The sequence below is a fragment of the Mastomys coucha genome, unplaced genomic scaffold (assembly GCF_008632895.1).
Source record: "Mastomys coucha isolate ucsf_1 unplaced genomic scaffold, UCSF_Mcou_1 pScaffold22, whole genome shotgun sequence".
In the NCBI taxonomy this organism is placed as follows: Eukaryota; Metazoa; Chordata; class Mammalia; order Rodentia; family Muridae; genus Mastomys; species Mastomys coucha.
Genome location: NW_022196905.1, coordinates 170,171,338 through 170,190,094, shown reverse-complemented (window position 1 = coordinate 170,190,094; position 18,757 = coordinate 170,171,338). Strand labels below are relative to the sequence as shown.

The 18,757-nt window shown below is 38.6% G+C and overlaps 1 protein-coding gene across 10 annotated transcripts in view; it reads left to right on the top strand.

Annotated features, from left to right (window-relative positions):
• Window positions 1–18,757, top strand: part of Unc5d (unc-5 netrin receptor D) — a 533,275-nt gene that overhangs the window by 320,008 nt on the left and 194,510 nt on the right. The gene's annotated exons all lie outside the window — the stretch shown is intronic.

Here is an 18,757-nt window from a genome sequence, read left to right as displayed (position 1 = left end):
AAAAAAAAAAAAAGAAAAAAAGAAAAACAAACAAACAAACAAACAAACAAACAAAAACCCTGTTCCCTCCCCACTTCCCCTGCTCACCAACCCATCCTCTCCTGCTTCCTGGCCTTACCATTCCCCTACACTGGGGCATAGAACCTTCACAGGGCCAAGGGCCTCTCCTGCCCTTGATGACCAACTAGGCCATCCACTCCTATACATATGCAGCTGGAGCCATGAGTCCCACCATGTGTACTCTTTAGTTGGTGGTTTAGTCCCGGGGAGCTCTGAGGGTACTAGTAAGTTCATATTGTTGTTCATCCTAAGGGCTACAAAACCTTCAGCTCTTTGGATCCTTTCTCTAGCTCCTTCATTGGGAACCCTGTGCTCAGTCCAATGGATGGCTGTGAGCCTCTACTTCTGTATTAGTTGGGTACTGTCAGAGCCTCTCATGTGACAGCTATAGCAGCCTCCTGTCAGCCAGCACTTGCTGGCATCCACAATAGTATCTGGATTTGATGACTGAATATGGGAAGGATTCCCAGGTGGAACAGTCTCTGGATTGTCCTTCATTCTGTCTCTGCTCCATAGTTTGTCTCTGAAACTCTTTCCATGGGTATTTTGTTCTCTTTTTTAAGAAGGAACAAAGTACCTACACTTTTGTCTTCCTTTTTCTTGAGTTTCTTGTGGTTTGTGGATTGTACTTTATGTATTCTGATCTTCTGGGCTAATATCCACTTATCAGAGAGTGCATACTATGTGTTCTTTTGTGATTGGGTTACCTCACTTAGGATGATATTCTCCAGATCCATCCATTTCCCTAAGAATTTCATAATTTCATTGTTTTTAATAGCTGAGTAGTACTCCATTGTTTAGATGTACCATATTTTCTGTATCCATTCCTCTATTGAGGGACATCTGGCTTGTTTCCATTTTCTGGCTATTATACATAAAGCTGTTATGAACATAGTGGAGCATATGTACTTACTACATGGTGGAGCATCTTCTAGGTATATGTCCAGGAGTGGTATAGCTAGGTCCTCTGGTAGTACTGTGTCCAATTTTCGGAGGAAGCGCCAAACTGATTTCCAAAGTGGTTGATGAGCTTGCAATCCTACCAGCAATGAAGGAGTGTTTCCCTTTCTCCACAACCTCTCCAGCATCTGCTGTCACCTGAGTTTTTGATCCTAGCCATTCTGACTGGTGTGAGGTGGAATCTCAGGGTTGTTTTGATTTGCATTTCCCTGATGACTAAGGATGTTGAACATTTCTTTAGGTGCTTCTCAGCCATTCAGTATCCCTCAGTTGAGAATTCTTTGTTTAGCTCTGTACACCATTTTTAATAGGGTTATTTGGTTCTTTGGAGTCTAACTTCTTGAGTTCTTTGTATACATTGGATATTAGCCCTCTATCAGATATAGGATTGGTAAAGATTTTTTCCCAATTTATTGGTTGCCTTTTTGTCCTATTGACAGTGTCTTTTGCCTTATAGAAGCTTCGTAATTTTATGAGGTCCCATTTGTCAATTCTTGATCTTAGAGCATAAGCTATGGGTGTTCTCTGTTCAGGAAAATTTCCCCTGTGCCCATGTGATCGTGGCTCTTCTCCACTTTCTTTTCTATTAGTTTCAGTGTATCTGGTTTTATGTGGAGGTCCTTGATCCACTTGGACTTGAGCTTTGTACAAGGAGATAGGAATGGATCAATTTGCATTCTTCTACATGCTAACTGCCAGTTGAGGCAGCACCATTTGTTGAAAATGCTGTCTTTTTTTCCACTGAATTGTTTTAGCCCCTTTGTCAAAGATCAAGTGACCATAGGTATGTGGGCTCATTTCTGGGTCTTCAATTCTATTCTATTGATCCACCTGCCTGTCACTGTACCAATACCATGCAGTTCTTATCACAATTGCTCTGTAGTACAGCTTAAGTTCTGGGATGGTGATTCTGCCAGAGGTTCTTTTATTGTTGAGAATAGTTTTTCACTATCCTAGGTTTTTTGTTATTCTTGATGAATTTGAAAATTGCTATTTCTAAGTCTGTGATGAATTGAGTTGGAATTTTGATGGGGATTGCATTGAATTTGTAGATTGCTTTCAGCAAGATGGCCATTTTTACTATATTAATTCTGCCAGTCCACGAGCATGGGAGATCTTTCTATAAAATCAGTCGTTTGAAGCATGTGTTGAGTCTTGTGAAATAACATGGAGCATATCACCTGTGAAGCCACCTCTGAAAACTCAAGTCATATATGTAGCAGTTGAGTTGTTCTTTTAAAGGAAATAACTGGCCTTGAAAGCCTATGGATACCCTCAAATTATATCATACAGGGTTCAGGGAGGATGGTTTTTACTATAAAGTCAGCAGCAATATCAGTGAGTCTAGGTATGAAGGTGACAAATGAGAGTAGAGCTTGGATCCAGTCATGATCAATGGTGAAGCACTGTTCCTGTTCTAGCAGTTCCTCCTGCACTCTATATGGAGAAGAAAAGAGCATATATCTATCAGTGACAGTTGAGAATATATACTTAAGTTAGATATCTAGGTAAGATGTCAGACAGTAAGGTTGTTTATAAATTAAGAAATGATATCAAGAGTGAATGTAATCAGTCCATTGGTAGAGTACTTGCCTAGCATTCAAGAGATCCTACATTCAAAACTCTACACTCCACAAATATCTTATAATCCCAGCACTCTCAAAGTGAACAGAGGTTTGAGGTCATCAAACTAAATAGAGAGCAAAGCCAACGTAAAGACACACATCAAGCAAATGTTTGACATAATGATAGGCCTTACATAAGGTTACAAGATAGTACCTAGAATTTCCTTTAGCCGTTTACTGAGAGTCTTCAGGCTAACACTGATATGGCTTACTGTTGCCACTCTTTCTCTATTTATATCTTTATGATCTTGTCCCACTGAGCCATGGGAAATGTTCTGAGAAGCTCATCATTAGGTAGTTTTGTACTTGCTTCCTCAGCTGGCATATTTCCATATGATAAGGAAATATATTATGGGGCTACTGCCAACCTACCCTGTGAAACAGTTATGAAGTAAATATATTCTTAGTAAGTAGGAACTGGCTTGAAAATTTTAACAAAAAGAATGAAATATATATAATTGTACAAGACAACTATATGTCCTGAATGTTTGTACAACTGATCTTGCAGCAGGCTTATTTACAAAAAAGTTACCAGAAACTCATGCAGATACATAGAGCTGTGGGTTCACTGGCAACAGGAATTATTTAGTTCTGTTATAATTTTTGTAATGTATTATGTGTGTGTGTGTGTGTGTGTGTGTGTATTAGATGCAGACTTGTGGATTCACTAATACAGTATCATGTCTGCCTTCATTGTCCTTACTAAATATGTTTTCGAATATAACTGCAGTACAGTTATAAAAAGACTGATAGAAAACTATTACCCAATGAAATAACTATTCATTCTTTACCACCATGCAGAAATTTTGCTTCAAAACAGATCTAGTTCCTGTGTTACAGTGAGGTGTGAACCTCCTTTGCATCTTATAACCCAAGTGATATTTTTGGTCTTCTTTTGTCCCCTGTGGCATAGAATTTAGAAGCATAATGGTCAATTATTTTGCCTAATGTACTTTAATATATTTTTTTTCATTGTACAAAAAAAATACAGCTACACAGAACAGTCCTTGGACAGTTTGAGGATGGAACTAAATTATAGTAAAACAATATAACTCATTAAGTAAGGATTCACATTGATTAAGTATGTATAGCTCAAACAAGTAGCTGGGGAAGATGCTCATGGGTAATGCATGTACTCCATAAGTGTGTGACTCAAATATCCAGATGTCAGTTACTCAGATACCCAGCACCCACATAAAAAACTGGATTCTCAGCCAGGCAGTGGTGGCACATGCCTTTAATCCCAGCATTTGGGAGGCAGAGACATGCGGATTTCTGAGTTTGAGGCCATCCTGGTCTACAGAGTGAATTCCAGGATAGCCAGGGATATACAGAGAAACCTTGAATGTCCACCTAAGACCTTGTGATTATACTATCAAATCATTCTAGGTTTGCTGTTTCATTCATTTTATTATAATTTAAATGTGAATTTGCATTGAGGAGGCAAAGGCAAGAAGATATATTTGTGGTTTGCTGGCTATCCTGTAAAGTCAATTGGTGAGCTCTAAGTTTAATGAGAGACATTGACTCAAAAAATTAAGGTTGAGATCAATCAAGGAAGATACATAATGTGAACCTCTGCCTTCCATAAACATACAGGTATACACAGACACACTCACCTGTCTGTCTGTGTCTGTGTGTGTATGTGGTGTTTGTGTGTGTGTGCTTATGTGCATGCACATATACAGTGAGACAGAGAGAAAGAGGCACAAAGAGAGAAAGAGACAGATAATGACACAGAGAATAATGAATGTAAAGGGATAATTCTTACTTATTCTAGAATAAACGTGTCTATTATAATTTCAGTGAGTATGGACAAGCACTGTGATGGAAGCCAGAACTAATGGGTAAGAGTTCCAGGGTTCCTAGCCAGTTTACAGAATCTTAGTCTCTTTCTACATCTACTTGTTGCTCATAAAGAAGAAGCTGGTAAATTTGCAGTAAAAAATGTGATCATCATCTACTACAGCAAATAATAAATCACTAGTAATGGGACAGTCAATGAGATGTCTTCTCATATGATGAACAGACAGTAATCACTTCAGCACTGTTCTTTCTAAAAGTACACAATTTGCTTGTACTTTTAGGAAAACATTGGATACATTACATTAACAAAATTTGATGTGACAGATCATTCTGAACATTTCCTCAAAATGATATCTACATGTCAGACACTAGAGAAGCCACAAGATCAGTGTGGCTTACCTCTCTGAAGTCCTTAGTATCCAAAGGAATTTAGGGTCCTGTAGTATAAACACTTGGTTAGTCAACTGTCTATGTTAAGTGACATTGTACTGGAATCTCTTACCACAATCCGTAAGTCTTCTCTGGATTGTTTACACTACTGTGTATATATTGAACAGACATTGTCTGAAAGTCTTCAGACTAGTAGTTTTTATGTTTCAGAGTCCATTGATTATACCACAACAACTTCACTCATTGAGCATCTTCAACACAAACATCAAAATTCATATATGGTCTAAATTCACAATTTGTTTTTTGATCAACAGGTTTAGAAGTATTTTATATTGGGGATCTTTTGTTGTTGTTGCAGTTGTTCCTATGTTAAACTCTATGAATTATTGCATTTTTCTCTATTGCTAAACTTTGGGTAATAAAAATGACAATGTTTATGTTCTATAGAGATAAAACTTGTTTTTAATGTTTTCAAACAAACTTAGTTTACTTTCCAAATGTGAAGCCCATGTATACATCATGGAACATACTCCTCTTATGTCAGTAGAAATAATCATGAGGCATATGGGACAGAATGATGAATTTGAGTGAGTTTTGAGGATGCAACTATAAATATCAAAGTATTTTGTAACCTGCATCTTCTTAGCCTCCAGCCAGATGGCCCTGCCTCCCTTGCCTCCCTGCCTCCCTTATATGATCTTCAGCATAGATTATGAGAAACTTGAATCTATAGAAACTGTGTTTCTTTAAACAAAGAGCAATGGTTTGTACAATTCTGATAGAAATTGGCCTATTTTTGCCTAATACTTGCATTTTTATAAGTGACAACTTTAAAGATGGGGTCTATTGAAAGAAATGTATGAGGGAGAAATGAAATTTCCCCAGAGAAATTCTTTCATGCTATTTATTGCCAATCATTATTCTATCAAGAAAAAATTTGCAGAAACACAGCCACTGCCTTTCAATAAAAAACACAGGTTAATTCATTCTGGTATTCCTTTAGTGTAATTCATCTTGAATTTCCCAAAGATGGCCATTTTTATTCAAACCTCAGTAAAGCTTTGTTGGCAAAGAGAATATAGATTTTACTTCAGTCAATACTCAATCTTCCTACTTAGTAAACCTTCCAAAAAACCAACAGTTAGAAAACAAAATAAACAAACAACTACAACAAAAAGAAATTAGTCTCTTAGTCTTTGCATACTTTTTGTGCCTAGTGATTCTTCTTATGTTAGTGTTATTTTTGCCTAAGTATGGAAAGCCAAGATTACACCCCAGAAATTTCCTATGTAGGAGAGGGATGCTGACTTAAGGGAAGAGGCAATCATCTTTGAATAGTTCAGTAACCTGCATGTTTTAGGCAGCCCAAGAACAAACTACTGTCCCTTCCTTTGAAGAGTTCACAGTATAACAATTGAAATACTTGTAAATAAGAAATTTTAGCAGAGCAGGGGCATTGTTGACAAATTCAGTGTGCTCAAGAAGTCCACCAGGGACAGCTCCTGGTCTCAGGGGACCAAGATATGTTTCTTGAGTTATGAAGAAAGATAATTCCTGAGCAAGGCTGGGGATTTATCTGGAATGCAATTTTCACTCTAGGATGGAGAGGAATTTGGATGTGACCACAAAAGAGTGCCTAGGTAGACAAAAAAAAAAAAAAAAAAAAAAAAAAAAAAAAAAAAAAAAAAAAAAAAAAAAAAATGCATGTGTAGGGTGACTATCTCTTATCCAAAATCTTGGGCAAAAGGTTTCAAATCTTCTCAGTGTTTGAATTCTGTAATATTTGTATTAACCTCTTTGGTTGATAATCTTTAACTGAAACCTTTCCAGTCTGCAGTGGCCCCAACCCCAAGACTGTTTGGATTACCAGGTATTGACAGATGTCCAGATTATGATGTTCAATGAATGCTTATAGTAAATAAAACACAAGATAACAGGAAACACTTCTACTTGAGAGACATAGGTAGATCAGGTGATAAAGGGATTTGAAAGCTCAGAGAAGACTTCAGATTCATCCAGTACATGGTTTGGCCATTGAGGTAACAGAGGTGGTGTAATGTCTCAAAACTTCCAAACTTCCATTCACCATGGATAAGGCTTCCAAGGGAACAACAGTGCTGATGGGGGGAGGTGCTGATAATTGTACAGAAGGTACAGGTTAAAGAGAATGGGACAAACTTGAGGCTCCAGAAAAGGGACATTAACATGAGTGTATGGCTATTGAAATATGAAACTAGAAGCTAAGGTAGGGGATTTTAGGTATGTTAGGTATGGGGCTGTCTATGTTTCTGTCCTGAGTAACTAAATTGCTAATTATTTTATTAAATATAATTATGTATATAAGGGAAAAAACAAGTTTCAGGAACAAAATTTCAAGTTCAGTGTTTAATCATCATGGTGTGCGAAGATATACGTAACCCCTGTGGTCTCAATGAACTGTTTTTAGTTAGGCAGTTGTACTTTTGTGCCTGAAACCCAAGGAAATAAGATAAACGTGAAAGCCCTAAATTGGGATCCTTGAGAAATAAGTGATTAGGAATATTTGCTATTGGAAATGCAGGAGGAACCGATTCATCAGGAACACTTTTGCATGTATCTTTTCTCCAGTTCTCAAACTGCTAGTGAAAATGGAAAGGATGGTAAGGTATGAATGAAATTTCATAGATGAGAGAGGAGAGCCAGAGAAACCTATAAGGAAGGTAAAGATAAATGTAGTAAATAAAATAAGTGGAGATGCTTATGAAAAATAAACGGTCAAGACCCCAGTGGTATCTACAGATCATAGGGAGAATTTCAATGTGTCCATTAGTTTTGATATGAGACTTATCACTGATCCAGGACCACTAATGAAAGAGGTGATAAGAGACTGTATTGAGTAAGCAATTAGCAGGAAGGTGGAAAATATGGAGGAAGGAGATAGATGACTCTTTCCAAAAGGCTTAAACTATGTAAAGAAGAGCTAGAGCATGGCTGCACGTGACCATTTCAGGGCTGGATAAGGATGTATTGTTAACATGGAGAATTAAGATACTTTCTTTGTGAACATTTACCAAGAAGGAATATGAACAGAAGAAGAAAGTCAAATCAGAAAATCTAGACTTGAGAGTTCTGGGCTTAGCCAACTAGCTTTGAACTCTACTGATTGCTAAAACCCACCGCAGATGATATTCATATGAAAACCAGAAACTGAGGTCACACAGCTCTGCTCAAGGCCACTGAAATCATAATCATTGGTAGGAAGGAAAGGAATACTCAGTGGTTTTGTAGTCTTTATAGCCTTCTTCCTACTCCCTGCAGGAAGACTTCGTTGGTCTCCATGCCAACTGAGATGTTGCGGATAATTGATGGCTTTGTGGGAAAGGGGAGTTAATTCTTTTTAAAAGCATGGTCCCTCGGTGGTCTTCCTTGCTCCAGTGGATTATCCCCATTTATGAGTATATGGGTAGCTCAAATTGGACTCATTATATTATTAAGAATATAAATGAATATAACTTTGGAAAAAGCATGGAGGAATGGATCTGGGAGGAGTTAGGAAAACTGTAAGAGTAGGAGTTAGGGAAAGAGTAAGAATGACTATGATCCAATTATATCTATACAATTCTCAAAGGATTAGGGGACTTCTTTTATTTAATTTGTCAAACAAAAAATTTAAGGACTAGATTATGGTCTTCCCACAGCTTAAATCCCCCAAGTGACTCTCTCGACCTACTACTGACTCCTTGAGAATTAACCCTACTTTTGGATGAAGTGCTTCCTCTCTCTGTTGCAGCCATGGTGGCTTCTTTGCTTCCTCAAATCTTCACAGTCAATCCTGGTTTAAAACCCCTTTTGATTCTCTTTTTCTGGAGTGTTTCCCCAAGAGAAAGTTAGGTTGGGTTCTGTGAAGCTTTAATTTCATGTGCAGTATTTACTACATCTCTTTATAATATTTAGCATCAACTATAGATTTGGTTATAACAAGTTTTGGTCTCAATTATTACTTGGATCCTCCATGGTGTGGTAAAGGAAAGTTAAGGAAAGCAAATCTCTTTGGTTTTTTGTTTTTTGGTTTTGGTTTTGGTTTTTGGTTTTTTTATTTGTACTTCTGGAGCCAGGACATACTAAGTATTTGGTGGTTATTCTATTGATTTTGTACTCATGACACTGGCCACATGTTGTTGTAGTTGACCTTTTTGACCTCAGGGAGATGGGCTGAAGGGAGAATCAAAGATCTAACACTGCAGGTAAGCTCTATTTCTTTGTGCTGCCGGGTTGACTTTTCTTTTTGCCTCTTTCTTCCTTTTTTTTTTTCTCTCTTCCCTCCTCTGCAGTCATGGTACTGAATCATAATGAGGTGGAGAGCATTGGATGCTTGAGGTTATTTTTAGGTCATTTCTTCTGAAACTCATTGCAAGATCATAGTTTCCTCTAATTTCCTGTGCAGGGCTGTGGAGGTCACGCAGGGAAGCCAGGGATGATTCTTCATGTCTGTGTCAGTCTTAAAACTTGGCTCCATCAACCATGGAGTTCATTGAATCTTGGAATGCTCATCAAGATGCCAAGCTGCAAGCCAGTGCTTATAGGTGTGAATAAAGCACCCTCATATTGGGAATTCTAACAGGAGGAAGATGAACTCTGGTGTACTGCTCGGGAACTAAACAGCACAGAAAAGTCGACAACTTTGCTCCTGTATCTGGTTTTTGCTTTCTTTCTTCAGAAGTACTTTGTTTTGGTGCTTATCTGTATTCACCTAGAATTCATTTTCCCATTAGCACTCCAAAAAGAGTAAAAATACTAATATTCAGAATATGGGATTTATAGCTAATTTCTGCCTATAACATGCCATGGATCATGATAAAAATAAAGATATAATATATCCTATCACTATATGTCTATCTTATTCTATAACTTAAAAATATGATATATTTTACCTAATAATTTTTTAAAGAATTTCATATAATATTTTTCTGTCAAAGATCATTGAAACATTTTAGTATAATTCAGTAAAGCTTCACCTATCTTTCATGTATTCAAATAATCAATATACTCAAGACTCAAATTCCTTCCTGTCACTTGGAGACAAAGCAAACCCAAGAAATCCTGAGCCTGTGTATTTTCTTCCTGTAGCTCCTTCCTGTGCTAAGTAGTTTCTCAGCTATATTGGTATGCTGTACCACATGTATACCACATTTACCCACTGAACCAAGAGTATGTGCCTAGCAAGCAGCTCTGTACATTGACCATCACGGAGTCTCATTCATAAAGGATACAGGACCCTGGACCTGTGCTTTATTGTTTGTCTGCATAAGACCTGATACTAAAAAAGAAATAACTGGTACTAATTACAGACAACAATAGGGACAAGAAAAGCAGGAACCTATGGTCAAGAATAAATTGAGTTCACCCTGGCAGAATACTGAGAGGAAACTGGCTAGGGTTGGTCAGAGTAACAAAAGCAAAGTGTGTGCTGAAAGGAGTTAGTAGCTGCATAGTGGATGGAGTTGTGCTGGAACTCTTTATTGCCTTGTGTGGTCACTTTATAACTTTCTGGAAGCATGGTTCTCTTAAGACTGATCCATTCATCGAAGTCACTGCTTAAAGTACGTTTGATTTCCTCCAGTCTCTGGTTCATAATTAAGATTTTTTGTTTGTTTGTTTCCTAATTGTCAGCCTTTTCTCAGGTTTTGATGGCTTCTGAATGCATTTTTGTTGTAGTGGTGGTGGTGGTTTTTCAAGACAGGGTTTCTCTGAATAGCACTGGCTGTCCCAGAACTCACTCTGTAGACCAGGCTGGCCTCGAACTCAGAAGTCCACCTGTCTCTGCCTCCCAAGTGCTGGGATTAAAGGTGTGTGCCACCACTGTCTGGCATTCTAAATTCATTTTTGTTTTTGTCCTTGTAAACAAGAGAAACCACACACAATGTGATGGGTTTTGCTGTGAGCAGCTCAGTCGAAGGCACATTACATTGTCAGAATGCTTTCTCAGCCCTGCAGCCATCATTAGCCACCACCAATGTCCCCACCATTGGCAAAGCCAGCCTATTTCTCCTGTACTACTGTCACTTATCTACTAGTTTTTGCCACTAGTAGGGAGGGAAATACCAGAGAACAATAGTTACAAAATGTTTTATGAATGACATCCCTCTCTCAGCAGGATTACAGAGTACAAAGTAACTCATGGTCCTAAAGTTATATTATGATCATGCTATCAGCCTCAGGATTCTCTGTGTTCCTGGACTCTGTGCATCAGCCAAACATCATGGGGTATCAGTAGGCACAGACAGCAGATTGTGCTCTGAGGGAGGAAGTCACATGGAGAGCACCATGTTGGTTCCACTGTGGCAGAAGTGGCCTTCTACTGTTGCTACAGGGTTCCTAGCAGGAGTTAGTTACAGCTGTAATACTCAGGGATTTTAGGTCAGAGCAGGGATAAAACACCTCATCGGTGTTGCTGGCATATAAGAGTCTCCATGTGGAAGTCTGTCTTATGACCAGCTGTGTTTGAAGGGCTCCTCCCAGTAATACTCAGATCTGGAAGACCCAAGACAAGATGAGCTGGGTGGCATGAATAGCCAGTATCAATATGAGTCATCAGAATCTAAAGCCAAGCAGGAGTTTAGCAAAGCTGGCCAGAGAGGCGTAGATAGTATGCCATCACCTGGCAGGATGCTTTTCATATGCTTCCCAGGGGAACTGGAGTCAGTAACTGACTTCGCAGGCCATTACTGTTTAGGACCCAAGGACTGAGACAGAACCAAATAGAGGCACTGGGCCCTGACTTCCATTTTCTGCTGGGCATCTGCTATGCGTTTGAATCAGCCCTTTTATTACAACAAATGACCTGCAGTTGGCAGAGTTACAAATTCCTTTTATGTATGACAAATGTGGTTTGTTGTTCCTTCTGAAGACACACAGTAGGAAAGATTCAAACCCGATTTGAAACCAGCGTAGTTGGACAACTAATGGGACATTGTGTCACCTTCCTGCATCTTAACAAATGGCCTTGACTATGACTATTAAAAAATGTCTATGATTTTTCACTGGCTGATTTGGTTTGAATGAGTAAATTATTTTTATTTCATTGCATTAACTGCCAGAACATTGAATGAGCCGATAACTCCCTAGTGTTGCCGAGCTGCAGAGAACTATTATCCGGAATTGAATTTTTATTGATTTTTGTATGCTACAATGACTTTTCTAACATAGTAGCATGAAAGGAAAATGAGAAAAAAACCAAATAGGGCATGGGGTAAGGAAGGGGAGGCTGCTGTGTCGTGTGGCCCAGCCTAAGGTGCGCTACTTAGGGGCAGGGGCTCCTGTCGCTGGAAGATTTCTTGCTGGTTGTGTGATTTATAACCAAGCTATGCACCTGGTTTCCTCACCGTGTACTCCTCTCCTCTACCCCTAACTTTGTTCCTAGTCATCTTGAATGTTGTTGTCATTCTACCACAGGAATAAAAAGGGAAGCAGAGTGACAGGTGAAGTTATAGAAATAGAAAATTGAGTGAATTGAGTTTTATTGATGATGTCACGCATGAGAGTTTATACACACACAGAGTGTATGTGAAGAAGACAGTGAATAAGTACATCATTTCAATAAAAGCCTTGTATTTATCACATATCCCCATGTTTTCTTTGTCCTCTTAACTTCTGAGAATGCACTCAGGTGACATGAGCTGGAATAAAATAAGTAACTTAATTCATCCTTTCATTCAGCAAATATTCATCAAGAGTTAGTATATGCCATTCTGGGTACCAGGGCATATTACCTTCCTTGTTGGGACAAAATCCCTACAGATAGATGAATTTTAGCTGTGGGGAAGATGTGTGAGGCCCAGTTGTCTCTGGGGATCAGGCAACAGAGAGAGACTTGAGCTATAACTATTAAACCCTACCTTTAGTTTCTATGCCCCAAATGTCCCACATCCTTTGTAGACAATGCCACCAGCTAGAGACCAAGTGTTCAGAGACATGAGCTTTCAGGAGGGGATGTCCTATATTCAAACCAAAGCATAGAGACATGACAATAAGCCAAGCAAATGAAAAGTTTACCCCTAGTACCGCAACAAAAATAAAATTGGAGGCGTGCTTAAATTCACAGTTCACTGAATTTTGAAGGCTATATAATTTTAGCCTCTTTCTTTGGTAGATGTATTAAGAGTGACCCTAGACACAGTAAGATGAAATCGAAAATGCTCATGTTCAACCGTGAGGGGATAAAAGCAGTGGTTGCTCCATTTTCTCAACACTCACACCATAGGCTATTCATAGGGGAAAGGCTACTCAGGAGTTTTAACTTTCACTTCTATGCTGTCATATGGAAGTAGGCATATTCTATGACAAGTACACATTTGCAGGGTGGTTTTTAATCATATATGTATGTATCTGTATATATATATGACTGTGACTAAATATATATATACATTTATATGTATACAATATAAGTGAGGGGTGGGGACTCTGAAAGCAGTGGGATCATTTTTCAATATGTAAATATATTTATACATATATTTATATGTGTGTGTGATTAAGGTTTTTCATGATACACTATCTTGTTTATCATTTCAGCCCATATAACTTAAATCTTAAATACCATGGCTTTCTATTTCTGAATAGAATTATTAAATATATGAGTATGTATATAGATATATATCATATATATTATTAAACATATGTATATACATATATATTATTAAATCTTAGCATTAGATATTAAATAATAATTTAAATATATTTATATGTGTATATGTATATATACATATGATTGAGATTTCTCATATTATACTATCTTGGTTAGCATTTCACTGTATATAACTTAAGCACCATGACTTTCTGGCCTTTCATTTCTGTGGAGTATTATTAAATATTCGGGTTGCTACCTGTTGTTTACTAGCAGCCTACGTGCACTTTTTCATATAGTTCTCTAATCATTTTCTTAGCTGTACTTGTAGAATTATACAGTTGTATCAATGAAACATTAAAAATTATAGTGCTACTGAAATATCCACAGAAGATTCAGTTCTCTTGAATATAGAAATCAATACTTGTGAGCATAGTCAGAGATCTATAACTATCATCCAGGGCAATTTTGGAGTATTTTTATATTAACTGCAAGGTCATATTCATCCTTTTTCTTTCACTCAACTTCAGCCCCAGCCGATTACTAACCTATTTTCTCCCTGTTTAGCATTACTAGCCATTATGGATGTTTCATATAGATGGAATCATCCCATATGTTGCCTTTGGTGAATAACTATGTTCAATTAATATAAATTGTGCATTCAAATTTTACCTACCTGCATGCATCAGTATTTTATATATTCCATGATAGACCACGTATTACATATCTTTTTATCAGATGATTCCTATATAATTTGACCTGCAAAACATTTGATCCATTTACAACTTGTTCTTCATATACGCCTTTTGTTTTCTTCTAGAAATATTGAAGACTCTATAGCCTGATTTCACTTTCAACCGCAGGAATTGCCATTTAAAGCAAATAAATAAATAAAACTGGGTTCAGTTAACAGAGGAAAGAGATGTATCAATACCTGCTGTGTTAGCATTTTTATAACTCTTGATACCCCATTACTTATCTGTAGCCTTTTGTGTCTCTTCCATTGAAAATAGTTTCCAACCCCTTTATCATTTCATCTCGCTGTATCTATTTCATGGTGTTTCACAAAAGATTTTAAACACTTTAAGGCCACTAAGTGCATAGTATTTTGTTTACAATGTTTTACAGAAAATAATTTTATTTTTAACTAAGAATACTTGTCAGTCATTTTCTTAATGGCTTGTTCTTCAAACTAAAACCAAACTTGGTTTTTTGTTTTGTTTTTTTTTTTGGTTTTTCAAGACAGGGTTTCTCTGTATAGCCTTGGCCATCCTGGAACTCGCTCTGTAGACCAGGCTGGCCTCGAACTCAGAAATCCGCCTGCCTCTGCCTCCCGAGTGCTGGGATTAAAGGCATGCGCCACCACCGCCCGGCCAAACTTCTGTTCTTAAGGTTTTCTAGATATTTTATTATGGATAGGGTTTCCTGTTAAAATGTTTTTATTACTAAAGAATTTATTTAATATTAAGCAAAACATAGATTTTTTTTTTCTTCAGAAGGGCAATGACTCATGTTAATACCTTTCCCACTTAATTTATCATGTACTAAATTTTACATTTTTATTTGAATGTCTCTGAAAATGCTCCAGTTTATAATTAATTTGTATCTGATTTATGATAAAAATCATCCCATATTAATCATCGTGACTTTATTATAGGATGTAGTAATATATAGACCTTGAAGCTGTTATATAGCCATTGTGCTTGGGAAAGTTTTTAGGTGTTAATACTAATCTTTATAAAAAGATGTATGTAGCTAGGTGTGGTTATACATGGTTTTAGTCTTTGAATTGGGGAATTGGGGAGGCATAGGCAGCTGGGTCTCTGTGAATTCAAGGTCATCCTGGTCAACACAGAGATTTCCAGGCCAGCCAAGTCACCATAGTGAGACCTTGACTTTAAAAATAAGAAGTTACATGTCATAGGTGTTATTATCATATTTACAGGTGCAGAGACTAAGGCAAATCGAGTTTAAGATATTGAGTGAGTGAAGAATCCCATGGTGTCACGGTCACATGCAAATACAATTGCTTGACTTTAGCAACTAATGTACCCATAATGCCTTATTCCAGCTTCTTCATTTCCACTTCCTTTGATGTCACCGAACTTCAATAGAAGCCCTCAAAGATGAACCTTGTTTCTGATCCTATCAGAGGAAGACTTAGTTTTCTTTTTATGTATTGTTCTCTCATACAATACATCCCAGCTGCAGCCTCCCTCCCTCCCCTCCTACCAGTTTCAGTCGTACCTCTGCTCTCCTCCAGATCCATTGTGTCTCCATTTTCTTCAGAAAAGATCAGGCCTCCTAGTAATGTCCACCAAACTCAGCGTAACAAGATGCAATTATGCTAGATGTAAACCTCATAGCAAGGCTGGTCAAGGCACCCCAGTAGGAAGAAAAGGGCCCCATGACGAGGCGAAAGAGTCAGCAATAACTGAAACCTCATTGTTAGGGGTTCAACAAAAAAAACCCAAGCTAAACAACACTGCATGTATGCAGAGGACTGAGCACATCCCTAAGGCAGGACCATGATTGTTGCTTCAGTCTCTGGGACCCCATACGATCCCTGCTTAGTTGATTCTGTGGGCCTTGTTCTCTGAGGGTCCCCAACCCCTCTGTGTCCTGTAATCCACCCTCCCTATCTTCTGTGGAGTTTCCAGAGCTCTGTCTAATGTTTGGCTGTGGGTCTCTGCATCTGCTCCATCAGCTGCTGGAGGAAACCTCTCTGATGACCACTGAGCAAGACACCAGTCTTAGGAGTACAGCAGAATATCATGGTCAATTGATGACTGATCTAACCTGAGCCCCACACCAGGAAAGGGATCCCCCATGCCTAAAACTGCCTAGATGGTCAGGTCTAGGGGATGGTTTAGGGACCTCGGATAGAACCAAACATGAGGAAGACAGTTAATTTCAGTTCTATGGTTTTTCTGCTTTCTGCAGCAACTAGTGATGCACGTCCCTGTATATGTATATTTTTTTCTAGTTGTAGAAAGACTGCTGTTGCTTAGATTGGTGGTTCGGAAACGAGTGAGTTTGCCTGGCTTGGGGAGAAAGTCATAGCTAGAACGAGAGGCATTTGCCACCATGTCAAAGAGTTTATTTCTCTTATTTTTAGAACGTTTATGAGCTAGCTGGAATTTGTATGTGCACCCCCGTTTTTAAGATGCACAGATGCAACCTACTTAGGAGAACCTAATAAGCACCAGGCTTAAGAGTGGATCAGAACTCTAAAGTCAGGAGGTTTCCCATTTGAGGTGATACCTGGGGGTTTGATCAGATACCTGGTATTACTGATGGATTCAGCCATACAGACCTTCTCTGCCCTTCCCCCAGGCTCCTGCGCTTAGTCTTTCTATTTGCAACACTGGGAGTGATAATGTGCTGGTGAAGTCTTCTAGCGATTCCAAGTGTCAGCGGGATGGGGAGGCGGGGAAGCTTGGTCCCTCCTTGGGGCTGTCTCTTCCTTATGAAATTTTTTTAGATATTCCTTTCAATCCCTTGATTGTAGGAAATAAAAAGATCCCAAGTCACTACAGGGTATTTCAATGGAGGTAAAAGGACCTCATTGTGGCTTTCTTTCTGCCTATGAATGTAGTCAGTATGGAGTAAGGGTAACTAATGCTTTAGTACCATTTTCATTTGTACTGGGCAAAGGCAGGAAGCAGAACCAGAAGAATGTACTGACATTCCTACTCTTATATGTTTGCGTTTTACTTGTTAAAAACACAGAGTATTTATTGGTAGCAAAACTCAGATGATCATTTGCTACCACTGAATAAGACTTCTCTTGGAAGATAAACTGACCCAGGAAGCTGGGAAGCAACAGGGAAGCTAACACAGTAAGCTTGCCATCCAGATTGTAGTTCTTTCTGCCACTATTCTGATATCTTGGCTATTTGACTGACTGATTCCAGTAGATGAGCTTTCATATATTTCTGAGTAGTGCAGCTTTTCTTGGGAGAGACTTTTGGCTCAGAACTCTCTTGAGTGACTGCAGAGCATGACCCATGGTGGGATTGTACAGCAAACAGAGTCTCCAACTCTAGACTTAGTTTCCTTTGCTCTGTGCTTTATTGGCAGTTTTGTGAGTCCATCATACCAGGAGTCAGGAACTCTGAACCTCTAGGCAATTTAAAGACCTTGGATAGAAGGAAGGTTTACAATTCAACTCAGGGGACAACAAAGCCCCCTAAACATACAGGTGATGGTTGTCTCTGGGAGAGAGAACATTCAGAGAAGAGTGAATATGCACATGGCTACACGAGTTATTCATCGGGTGTTTTTGAATTGCTAAAAGGAAGTGTAATGTATTTATACAATTTATAAAGATGTAACTGATTCTGGAGCTCTGCTCTTTACAGAGGACATATTTCATGTTATTGTAAGCACTGAAGAAAATTAAATCAATAAATCCACAGCCTGTAATTTGAGATCCTCAATTTGAAGAAAAATTCATTGTCAGGGAGGGAGGAGAAAAAATCCTTTTCATGGAGGAAGAATTGTAAACAACCTGTCTTGACCAGACTGTCCTGTGCACCCAGGTGACAGTAAGAATTACCTCATTCAGGAAGATCATCCATGGGTTGTCCAGACACCTCCCTAGGAGCCAAGGCCAGCTGCCTACACTTTAGAATGGTAGAGTAGAAAGCTATGCAAATGAAGTTGGCTCTCTCCCTGTAGAACTTCCCAGAGAAGTCTGGGCTGGTTGGCAGTCAGGCTAAGTGTCAGAAAGTAGAATGGATTTCCCCTCTCAGTGGCACTGATGCGTAGTGACCACTGGCAAGCCAATTAACCTCCACAAGTGTCACCTCTCTGTGTGTAAAAGGTTAATAGTGCAGCTTGTTTGCAAAGTGCCTGGAGCCCTGTGTGAAGGGCACTACCCGCATACCCAGCATGGCTGCTTGACTGGAGGGCCTTGCATTTCTTAATTATATATCCGGTTGGATAGGTTATGGATTCTGTTGTGACTAGCTATGGCCCCTTCTTCCTGGTTACAAATAAAGAGACTAATAGGTGATCTCACTCTATTACTGTCTTTTCCAGCTCCCCAGAGGGTTACAGGAATGACAGAGGTTACAGATTAATAATGCAGTCTTCAGCGAACAACAACAAAAACAAAAATCCATGTGCATCTCAACTTCATAATGGCTGTGGATGGTAATTTATTAGGCCAAGTATTTCATCAGATGCCAAGCAGATAATACTGGCACACACTCATGAAATTATGAGGGTTTTTTTTTTTTTTGGCTCCTAGTAGTTTTTCTTCCTTCATATCAATATAAAGTGTTAAGAACCATTTTGCTAAGGTATATTT